This window comes from Vidua macroura, chromosome 19 (genome assembly GCF_024509145.1).
Source record: "Vidua macroura isolate BioBank_ID:100142 chromosome 19, ASM2450914v1, whole genome shotgun sequence".
NCBI classification, from domain to species: Eukaryota; Metazoa; Chordata; class Aves; order Passeriformes; family Viduidae; genus Vidua; species Vidua macroura.
Genome location: NC_071589.1, coordinates 13141641 through 13151374, shown reverse-complemented (window position 1 = coordinate 13151374; position 9734 = coordinate 13141641).

Genomic DNA, 9734 nt, shown 5'->3' with positions numbered 1-9734 from the left:
TGGGATGGGTGCTGGGCTGGGCTGTGGGGTGCTGTGGGGTGCTGTGCTGTGCTGGGCTGTGGGGAGCTGTGGGGGATTGTGGGGAGCTGTGGGGAGCTGTGGGGGGCTGTGGGGGGCTGTGCTGGGCTGTGGGGGGCTGTGAGGTGCTGTGCTGTGGGGGGCTGTGCTGGGCTGTGGGGGTGCTGTGGGGTGCTGTGGGGTGCTGTGGGGGGCTGTGGGGGCTGTGGGGTGCTGTGGGGTGCTGTGGGGGGCTGTGCTGGGCTTTGGGGTGCTGTGGGGTGCTGTGCTGTGCTGGGCTGTGGGGAGCTGTGGGGGATTGTGGGGAGCTGTGGGGAGCTGTGGGGGGCTGTGGGGGGCTGTGCTGGGCTGTGGGGGGCTGTGAGGTGCTGTGCTGTGCTGTGGGGGGCTGTGGGGTGCTGTGGGGTCCTGTGGGGTGCTGTGCTGTGGGGAGCTGTGGGGGATTGTGGGGGGCTGTGGGGAGCTGTGGGGGATTGTGGGGGGCTGTGGGGGTGCTGTGGGGTGCTGTGGGGGGCTGTGGGGTGCTGTGCTGTGCTGTGGGGGGCTGTGGGGGGCTGTGGGGAGCTGTGGGGGATTGTGGGGGGCTGTGGGGGGGCTGTGGGGAGCTGTGGGGGGTTGTAGGATGCTGTGGAGGGCTGTGAGGTGCTGTGCTGTGCTGTGGGGGGCTGTGGGATGCTGTGGGATGCTGTGGGGAGCTGTGGGGGATTGTGGGGGGCTGTGGGGGGGCTGTGGGGAGCTGTGGGGGGTTGTAGGATGCTGTGGAGGGCTGTGGGGTGTTGTGCTGTGCTGTGGGGGGCTGTGGGGAGCTGTGGGGGATTGTGGGGGGCTGTGGGGGGGCTGTGCTGTGCTGGGCTGTGAGCCAGGGTCTGTCCTTACGTGGATGGCTGTGGGATCCTGCTCGGGAGCAAGCCGGGAGCTGCCGGGTTGGGTTGGGCAGCTTTGCTCCGTGCAGCCCCAGCCCAGCCGAGTGCTGCTGCACGGGAACTTGAGGCTCCGGCCCCTGCCCTCCTCCCCTCCAGCGTGGCCACTGCTGGTGTCCAGTGGCCACCAAAAGCATCGTCTGGCAGAGGCGCTCTGGGCTCCGCAGGCTCCCGGCCGAGCCCCGCTGGCAGGGCTGTGTGAGGGGAGGGAGGAAGCGCTGGGCTCTGCGCTCAGGCACTTCCCACCCCTGCACCTGAGCCGGGGCTCAGCTCCTTCCTTCCGCCCGCGCCCCGGCAGCTCCTGCTGAGCCCTGACTGCGAGGCAGCTTTGCCAGCCCGCAGGCTGCCCTGGCCCTTCATCCCCTCAGAGGATTAAACCAAGTATTTATGTTTTCAAGGGTCTCAGGAGGGTTTCCTGGCCGCGCTGTCCACGTGTTGCGCTGTCACTGGATCTCCGTGCTCCAAAGCTGCTTAGTCCGAGCCAAGTGGAACTGCACTAAACCCGTCAGGAGATGGATGCTGTGCCTGGGGGAAGGAAGCTGCTGCTCTCTGCAGGGCAGAACCTCAATCCAAGGCACTGTGGGGGCTGCTCCGTGGCCCTGCTCCTGCTGATCTGCAGGGCTTGGGCATTGATTCTGTGACTGGGGTGATTCAGCACCCGCACCCAGCGCAGCCCGCTCTGCTGCTGCAGAAAGCTCAGCCTTGGGCCTGGAAGACATTGCCATGGCCTGTGAATTCCTTAAACGCAAAGGCTGATGATGTGTGAGCCCCTTGCAGTGTGCTGGACGGGGCAGAGCAGGCCCTGGGCTGTGGCCGAGCGCTGCTCTGCTCACACCGGGTTTGTGCGGCTGGGAACAGCCACAGGTGCTGAGTGAGCACGACTGGGAGGCACAGCTGGGCGCTGACTGGTTAGACTGGCTCCTCCAGCCTCTGCCCTTCCTTGGACTGCCTGCATTTGGTTAAATAGAGCCAACCCTTTGGTGAGGCACTCAAAGGCTCACGGGGTCCTGCACTGCTCCTACCTGGCACAGCGGTGCCATCCCACGGTGACGCTGTCCTGGGCTCTGTGGTGCCACTGTCTGACCCTCGGGTGCTTCCTCATGCCGAATGTTCAGGTGAAGGCATTGCAGCAAAGCCTGCAGTTCACCCATGGGAGATGGCTGGTGAGCAGGGCTGGGGGCTGCTCCTTGGAAAGCTGCAGCCCATCTTCCTTTTCACTTCCCCTTCTCTCAGGCGACTGCGTGTGCCCTGGGCAGCTATTTTTAGGCTGCTGCTCGCTGTCTGCTTTCCCCCGGGGATGCTGAGCAGGTTCTGGGAACTCCAGCTGTCTCTTGGGCAGCATGAGAGATGCTGTGCTTCCTGAGCTGCCTCCTTTGCTCCCCAGCACATGCCCTGGCTCTGCCACTCCCCTGCAGCCGCCCCAGCGCTGGGCACGGGGCTGGGATGCCCATGCCAGGAGCACTGGCACTGCTGAGGGCAGTGGGGGGGGTCTCCTGTGCCGGGGTGGTGCTGATGCTGTGCCAGGCAGCCGGGATTGCAGGGCAGAGCTGATTGATGGGGCTCTGTCATTCCCGTCACCACGGCTGTCCCGAGCCCCGAGGATTTACTGCCCACAGCCAGGAAATGTGGCACAGGCTCTCGTGCTCCCCGTGCTGGAGGGGACATGGGGAGCCCTGCTGTGACCCAGGGCTCTCTCAGAGTCCCCACTGCAGCCACCTTGCCCAGTCACCCCATTCCTGCTCCTGCCCCCTTTTCTGCCCCCATGCCCGGTTTCCCGGGCCCTGGCACGGTCAGCCCTAACCATGGGGGCACATGTCACCTGTGCCACAGCCTGTGGGGGCCACCTCGAGCCTGGGTGGGGCTGGCATGGAGGTGAGGAGCTGCTGGAGCCCCGCAGTGACAGGAGCCACTCCTGGGGGTGACACTGAGGGTTCAGTTGAGTCACTTGGCTTCCGACACACCCTGTGGGTGGGGGCATCCTCCCTCCGGCCCCGCCTGGCCACTGGGCAGGGGGGGTTCCCGGGGCTGGCAATGCCAGTTGACCCCCTGTTTCTCTGCCCCGTGGCACCTCTGTGAGCAAAGCCAGGGCTGTGTGTGCCCCGCTGGGTGCGAGCTGTGCTGTGCTGCTCTGGGGTCTGCAGGGCTTGGGGGGTCAGGGAGGTGTGAGGTGACACCTGCACAGGTTGGAGCACAAGGCAGGGATGCAGGGTTGTCTGAGGCAGGATGGGAGCTGCGAGGGGCAGGGATGGGGGTGCCAAGGGGCAGAAGGAGTGGGATGAGCTGTGGAGTTCTTGGGCACCCCAGTAACCGGGGGGCTGCGGACACGGAGCTCTTTGCTGCTCAGCCCCAGCTCCCTGAGCACGGCTGACCCCTGCCCGTGGGTCTGGGGCACCTTCCCGGCGGCAGGGCCGGCCCCGGGGAGGCTCCAGCTCCGCGTTCCCGCAGCCCATGTTTGGGCTTTGGCTGCAGCAGGGCCATAAAAGGCAGCGTGGGGAGGGTGCTGGCGCCGGGCCCGCGGCATCTCCGTGTGCCGGGGCATCCCGGGGAGCGGCCACCGGCAACCGGGGCTGCGGTGGGGCCACCCCACGGGCGGTGCGCTCTGGATCTCCCCCAGCCCATCGCTGTCCGTGTCCCACCAGCCCTCGGAAAGGGCCAGGCAGCCCCCCCCCCCCCCGTGAGCAGACCCCACCCCAACACCCGTGGGTGCCCGGGGCACCGGCTGGGCCTGCTGGGCACGGCCAGAGCTCGCACAGCCCGGAGAGCACGGCTGGCTGCATCCCCGGGGCTCTCCCGGGGGCTGGGGTGCAGAGCCGCCTTTCTCCAGTGTCACCCTCGGGGCGGTGGCGGTGGCAGTGGTGATGGCAGTGGCAGTGGCAGTGGCAGTGGTGATGGCAGTGGCAATGGCAATGGCAGTGGCAGTGGTGGTGGCAGTGGCAGTGGTGGTGGCAGTGGTGATGGCAGTGGCAGTGGTGGTGGCAGTGGCAGTGGTGGTGGCAGTGGTGGTGGCAGTGGTGATGGCAGTGGCAGTGGTGATGGCAGTGGCAGTGGTGGTGGCAGTGGCAGTGGTGGTGGCAGTGGTGGTGGCAGTGGTGATGGCAGTGGCAGTGGTGATGGCAGTGGCAGTGGTGGTGGCAGTGGCAGTGGTGGTGGCAGTGGTGGTGGCAGTGGTGATGGCAGTGGCAGTGGTGATGGCAGTGGCAGTGGCAGTGGCAATAGCAGTGGAAGTGGCAGTGGCAGTGGCGATGGCAGTGGCAGTGGTGATGGCAGTGGCGATGGCAATGGCAGTGGCAATGGCAGTGGCAGTGGCGATGGCAGTGGTGATGGCAGTGGCAGTGGCAATAGCAGTGGCAGTGGCAGTGGCAGTGGTGATGGCAGTGGCAGTGGTGATGGCAGTGGCAGTGGCGATGGCAGTGGCAGTGGTGATGGCAGTGGTGATGGCAGTGGCAGTGGTGATGGCAGTGGCAGTGGCAGTGGCAGTGGCAGTGGTGATGGCAGTGGCAGTAGTGATGGCAGTGGCAGTGGTGAAGGCAGTGGCAGTGGTGATGGCAATAGCAATAGCAGTGGCAGTGGCAGTGGCAGTGGTGATGGCAGTGGCAGTGGCGATGGCAGTGGCAGTGGTGATGGCAGTGGTGATGGCAGTGGCAGTGGTGATGGCAGTGGCAGTGGCAGTGGCAATAGCAGTGGCAGTGGCATGGCGATGGCAGCGCGTGGCACGGGAGGTGCTGCGGGTGCCGGGCTCAGAGAGACTGGCGTGGGCGGCCAGCACGGAAATGGAATCCAGGCTGAAGCCACGCTCCAAATCCCTCCCTGGGGATGCTCGGAGGCGGCTGGAGCGGCGGGATGGGGCAGCAGGAGCCCAGGCAGAGGGGAAGGGGCAGCAAAGCTCATCCTCACCTGGGCAGAGAGGGGCAGGGAGCAGCACTGTCACCCCGCGGTGGCTGAGTCACGGGCAGAGCCCGAGCCCTGGGCCGGGTGGGTGTGAGCCAGGCAGGAGGAATGCGAGGAAGACAAACAGTGAGGAGGAAGGGCGATTCCCCAGGTATCAGGGTGGGCACCACTGAGCTGCAAGGCAAAGTGTGAAGGCTGGAGAGCTGGGGCCAAGCGCTGGGACAGGGTGGGAGGGCTGTGCCCAGATTACATGCCCTGGGTTCTGAGCTGGGTTGGGCACAGGCTGGCAGGCTCTCCTGGGACAGGGAGCTGGGGCAGGAGGGCTGCAGGGCCCCCGGGCTGTGGCTGAGAGGAGCCATGGCAGTAACTGTGCCCTTCCCAGGCTGTGCTCCCAGCACTCAGCTCCTGTCCCAGCACACCCAGCAGCTTCCTTACTCCTGCTGCAACTTCCAAGGGAGTTTTGGCAATGCAGGTGTGTAACACTGAGCCCAGTGCAGCCATTTCAGACCTGGTGTTAGACAAAGCATGGTAAATCTCCTTTAATGGCACCTCCCCACGCCCTCGGTGGCTGCCACGGGGTCTGGGGGCTCAGCCTGTCCCCTGTGCCACAGAGGATGCAGGGCTGATTCATCTCCTGCCTTGGCTCCTGCTTACGTACGCTCACCCTGTTCATTCCCTGCCTGAACAGCTAAATTAAGCCGAGCAACAATGGCCCATCGATTATCCCATTATATTTCCATCGGGCCTGACTTCCCAGCGGCTCGTGGAGGGTGGCACACGTGGCCTCGGCAGGGGCTGGGTGCAAAGAGCCCCTTGCCAGGCTCTGCTCGTGCCCCCGGTGCCCCACGGCCCCACTCTGGCCGCTGCCCGGGACGATGTGGCAGAAGCCAGGTGCCAGCACTGATGCACCTGCATAGGAAATGGTCCTTTGTCAGGGGAACCTCCCCATGCCGAGGGCTCTCGGGAACCATCCCAGCTCTGCCGAGGTCAGGTTGGCTCCAGCCATTTGCACAGACCTGGGGGCTGTGTCCTTCTGTCCCTCGCTTTCCGCAGGGCTCTGTCCCCTCCCTGATTGTCCCTTTATTCCTGTGTCACTTATTGTCTGTCCCCTCCCTGCTTGTCCCCAGGCTTTTTATGATCCAAAAGCTGACAAGCAATAATTCAGGAGCAGACAGGCTGAGCCGTGTGGAGCCTCCTGGAGTGCCCCGCCGTGCCAACTGTCCTGGCAGGGCTCTGCCCCAGAGCTCCGTGGTGCCTGTGAGCACCCTGGAGCTCGGAGCCTCCTCCCAGCCGCAGTTTGCTGGAGAAGGGCTGGGTCGGGCCGTGGCACAGGGGTGGGCATCCCGGGGTCACCCGGGCAGTGCCAGGGGGGGTGGCAGCCCGGGGAGGGCCCCGCTCTGCTCCCTGCTCGGGCTGGGTCTGCCGCCCACTCCCCGCTCTCAGAGGGCTCTGAAGCCGCTCGGGAGCTGAGGGTGACGCTGCTGTGTCTGCACGGGGATGCGCCGGCAGATCCTACCTGCGTCAGCAGCTGAATTCCCTGCTCTCATTCCCGCTCCGGCAGCGCCTTAACCCTTTCCTGCCTCGCCGAGCACGGGCTCCTTTGCAGCCGCAGCCAGGGTGGCTGTGACCCTCCGGCTGTGACACCTGCCCTGTCCCCGCACAGCCGCAGGAGGGGACGCGGATCCCCCAGCCGTGCCCGCCGTTGTGTGCCCCGGCTCTCCTGCGCCCTTTCCGTGGCGACCTTTTCCCAGCCCGTCCTGGCCACGCCGCAGCCCGGCCGGGTGGTGCTGCCGTGGCTGCCCCGGAGCCCGGGATGTGCGGTCTGTGCTGTTCCCGATCCCCGGGAGGGGCGGCAGCGCTTTCCCGGTGCTCCTGCTGCCGTCGGCATCGGCACGGGGCGGTTTGATCAGCTCGGCAGAGGGCCTGAAGGCCAGCTGCTCTTTGGGCTGTTTGCAGGGTTTCCAGTCACGGCTGGAAGCTTTTCATTGCCCACCCTCACCTGCAATACGTGGAAATTGGGCTCCTGAAACCAGGACCCGGCTGCTGGAGCCGATTTGGGCAGAGCAGCCCTCCTGGCAGCTGCCCTGAGCGGCATGAGCAGCACCAAAGGCTCTCTGCCCTCATCCACAGCACAGGCTGTGCCCAGTGCCGAGGGCTCGGGGTCAGGCAGGGGTTGGGGTCGCCGTGCCGGGTGTTTGCCGTGTCCCTGGGCTCTGGGACAGCCCCGTGTCTCCCCTGCAGAAACCTCTGGAGAGCAGAGAGGACTTTGGCACATCCCCATCACTCGGCACCTCCCTGGCCGCCTCTGCCCCCGCCAAGGTTAGTCAAGGCCCGGCTGCAGACAGAAGGAGCTGAACTTGTTTGTGGTTTCTCAAAGACAAACCCGAGCCAAACAAAATCAAAAATCCCAGGAAGAGTTCTTAGGCTGCTCCTTCTGCTGCTGCTTTGCCACATGGAGCAGGAGCTTCGGCAGGGCCTGAGCTTGCTGAGTTCAGAGGGACCCGAGTTCAGGTGCAAGGGGGCACTGGAGGGCTGGGGGCTGCCAGAGAATCCCTCACGGTTGGCAAGAGGCACCGCACAAAGCCTGGCTGACACCAGGTCCCCTTGCTGGGGTGCCTGAGCTGTGTCCGTGCTCACTGCTGTGGTTTTGGGAAGGACTGGGTGTGGGGCTGAGCCACGTGCAGCTGCAGCAGGGCTTTCCCCACCCGTGCAGCAGCAGGGCTTTCCCCACCCGTGCAGCAGCAGGGCTTTCCCCACCCGTGCAGCAGCAGCAGCAGGGCTTTCCCCACCCGTGCAGCAGCAGCAGCAGGGCTTTCCCCACCCGTGCAGCAGCTGCAGCAGGGTTTTCCCCACCCGTGCAGCAGCAGGGCTTTCCCCATCCGTGGCTCAGGGTGGGCAGCTCCAGCCCGGCCGCTCCTCGCCACAGTCACCGGCAGCCCCGCGGCGAGTCCGAGCCGGCACCGCTGGCACAGCTCCCGCTGGGCTCTGCCGGGGCTGCCCCAGCCTCTGCTTTTCTTCCCGGAGCCCTGAAACCTCATCGCGAGCTGTGTTTGTGTTTAAAGGAGCCAAAGAAAGGGCGTGCGGAGCCCGGAGCGCCGCGCTCGGGCAGGGCCGGGCCGGTGCCCGGGGCAGGATGTGCCCGTGAGCTCCAGCCGGCCGGACGGGTCTATTTTTATGGCCCAAGCAGAGCGACCCGGGATTAATCAGCCAGCCCGGGAGGACAGGCTACGTTGGGGTTGACATTCTTTAGTGCTTGTAATAACTCAGGTGAGTCTCTTTGTTCTTGTGAGCTGTAATTTTTCATTTGACGGGCAGTGTCCCGTGACAAAAGAGCCAAACAGCCACATCCAAACACACCCAGCCCTGGGATGTGGCACCAAGCCCCTCCACCTGCCCCTGCCCCACTCCCAGGTGACAATTTCCCCAGTGCAGCCAACTCCAGGGGCAGTTTGGCCAGACCTGTGTGGCCAGCGCTCAGTGCCAAGGACAAACGATGCTGTCCCCTCCCGTGGGACAGCTCCGGGCCCTTCCCAGCCTCGGGACACCGTGTGTCCCTCTGCCCAGTGCCCAGCAGCCGCCCGGGTGTCTGGGCCCAGCCCCATCTCCATCTCGAGGTGGCAGGCGTGCTCTGTTCCCTTGTCCCCAGGGCTCCAGGAGCGGGATGAGGAGCACACCGCGGGACAGAGGACTCGGCTCTCGTTCCTCCCTGCTCCCCTTCCCCCCGGAGGACGTGGCAGCTCAAGGCTGAGGCTAAAGAGGCTTACACGGACTATTTACCTTCGCCAGGGGCTATTTCCAGCTCTCAGCTGTGCTAATGCAACGCTCAGGGCGGCACTGAGGAGGTGCCACGTGAGGGTCCCTGTTCCTGCGACCCACGTTCCTCCTCTGTAGGGACAGAAGCTTGGCTGCTTTCTTGTTCTTTGGGTTTTTTTTTTTTTTTTTTCAGATGGCAAAGAGTGTCACAAAGGAAAATCTTGGGGATGGCTCAGAAGGACCTTTGGAATGCACTGCCCTGTCCACCCCTGCACTGCAGGGAAATCCCAAGGTCACTTCCAGTGCTATCCTAGGCACTGCCAGAGGCCTCCAGGTTGGCTTCACTGACCCTGCTCCCCCCAGAGAAGCTCAGACAGTTGCGGATCTCCAGTGTGAGTTAAATAATGGCATCACAAGTCAATGGACAGGCTGAGACTGGAACTGGGTCACTGGGATGTGAGCGCTGCTGGTCCCTGGGGACCAGCTCCATCCCTTTGTGTCCCTAACTAGGGCAAAGTGGGGTCAGTGTGTGCCAGGGGCATGGGGAGCTCCAGTGGGGAGCACAGGGACAGACACCTGAAGTCTCTTGCTGGCAGAGGGACGCTTAGGGGACACCAGGCATGGCAGAGTGGCCAAGGGTGGCAAATGGTCCCAAGGATGCACACCCAGAGCTGAGCCCTGCTTCGAACAGAACCCAGCTTATTCCACATGCTGGAAAGCTGCAGTGCAGAGAGTCTTTAACGAAACGAATCCTGAGTGATTTCCACATTGCTGAATGACATTTTAATAGTGGAAAAATAACGCTCCAAATTATCTACTTCATCTCTTCCTATTGTCTTTTACTGGCTGGGAACGAGTGCTGCAGCAAAACCAGCCCTGGCCCTTCTGGGAGGGGTTTGCTGGTGCCTCCCAGCCCACGGCAGGCAGCGGGGAGGCGAGGGGGGGCTGTTCCCCTGTGCCCAGCACCCCGTGAGCCCAGGAGGGGCTGCCCCTGTGCCCAGTCCTCCAGGCCTGGCAGGGCTGCCCACACCTCGTACTGCTCCCGAGGGGCTCCGGCTGCCCTGGCACCGGGAGCAGCCACGGTGCTGCCTGTGCCACACGGGGCTGGCAGGTGGCAGAAGGCAGTGTCCCCCTGGGGAGCTGGCACCTGTCCCT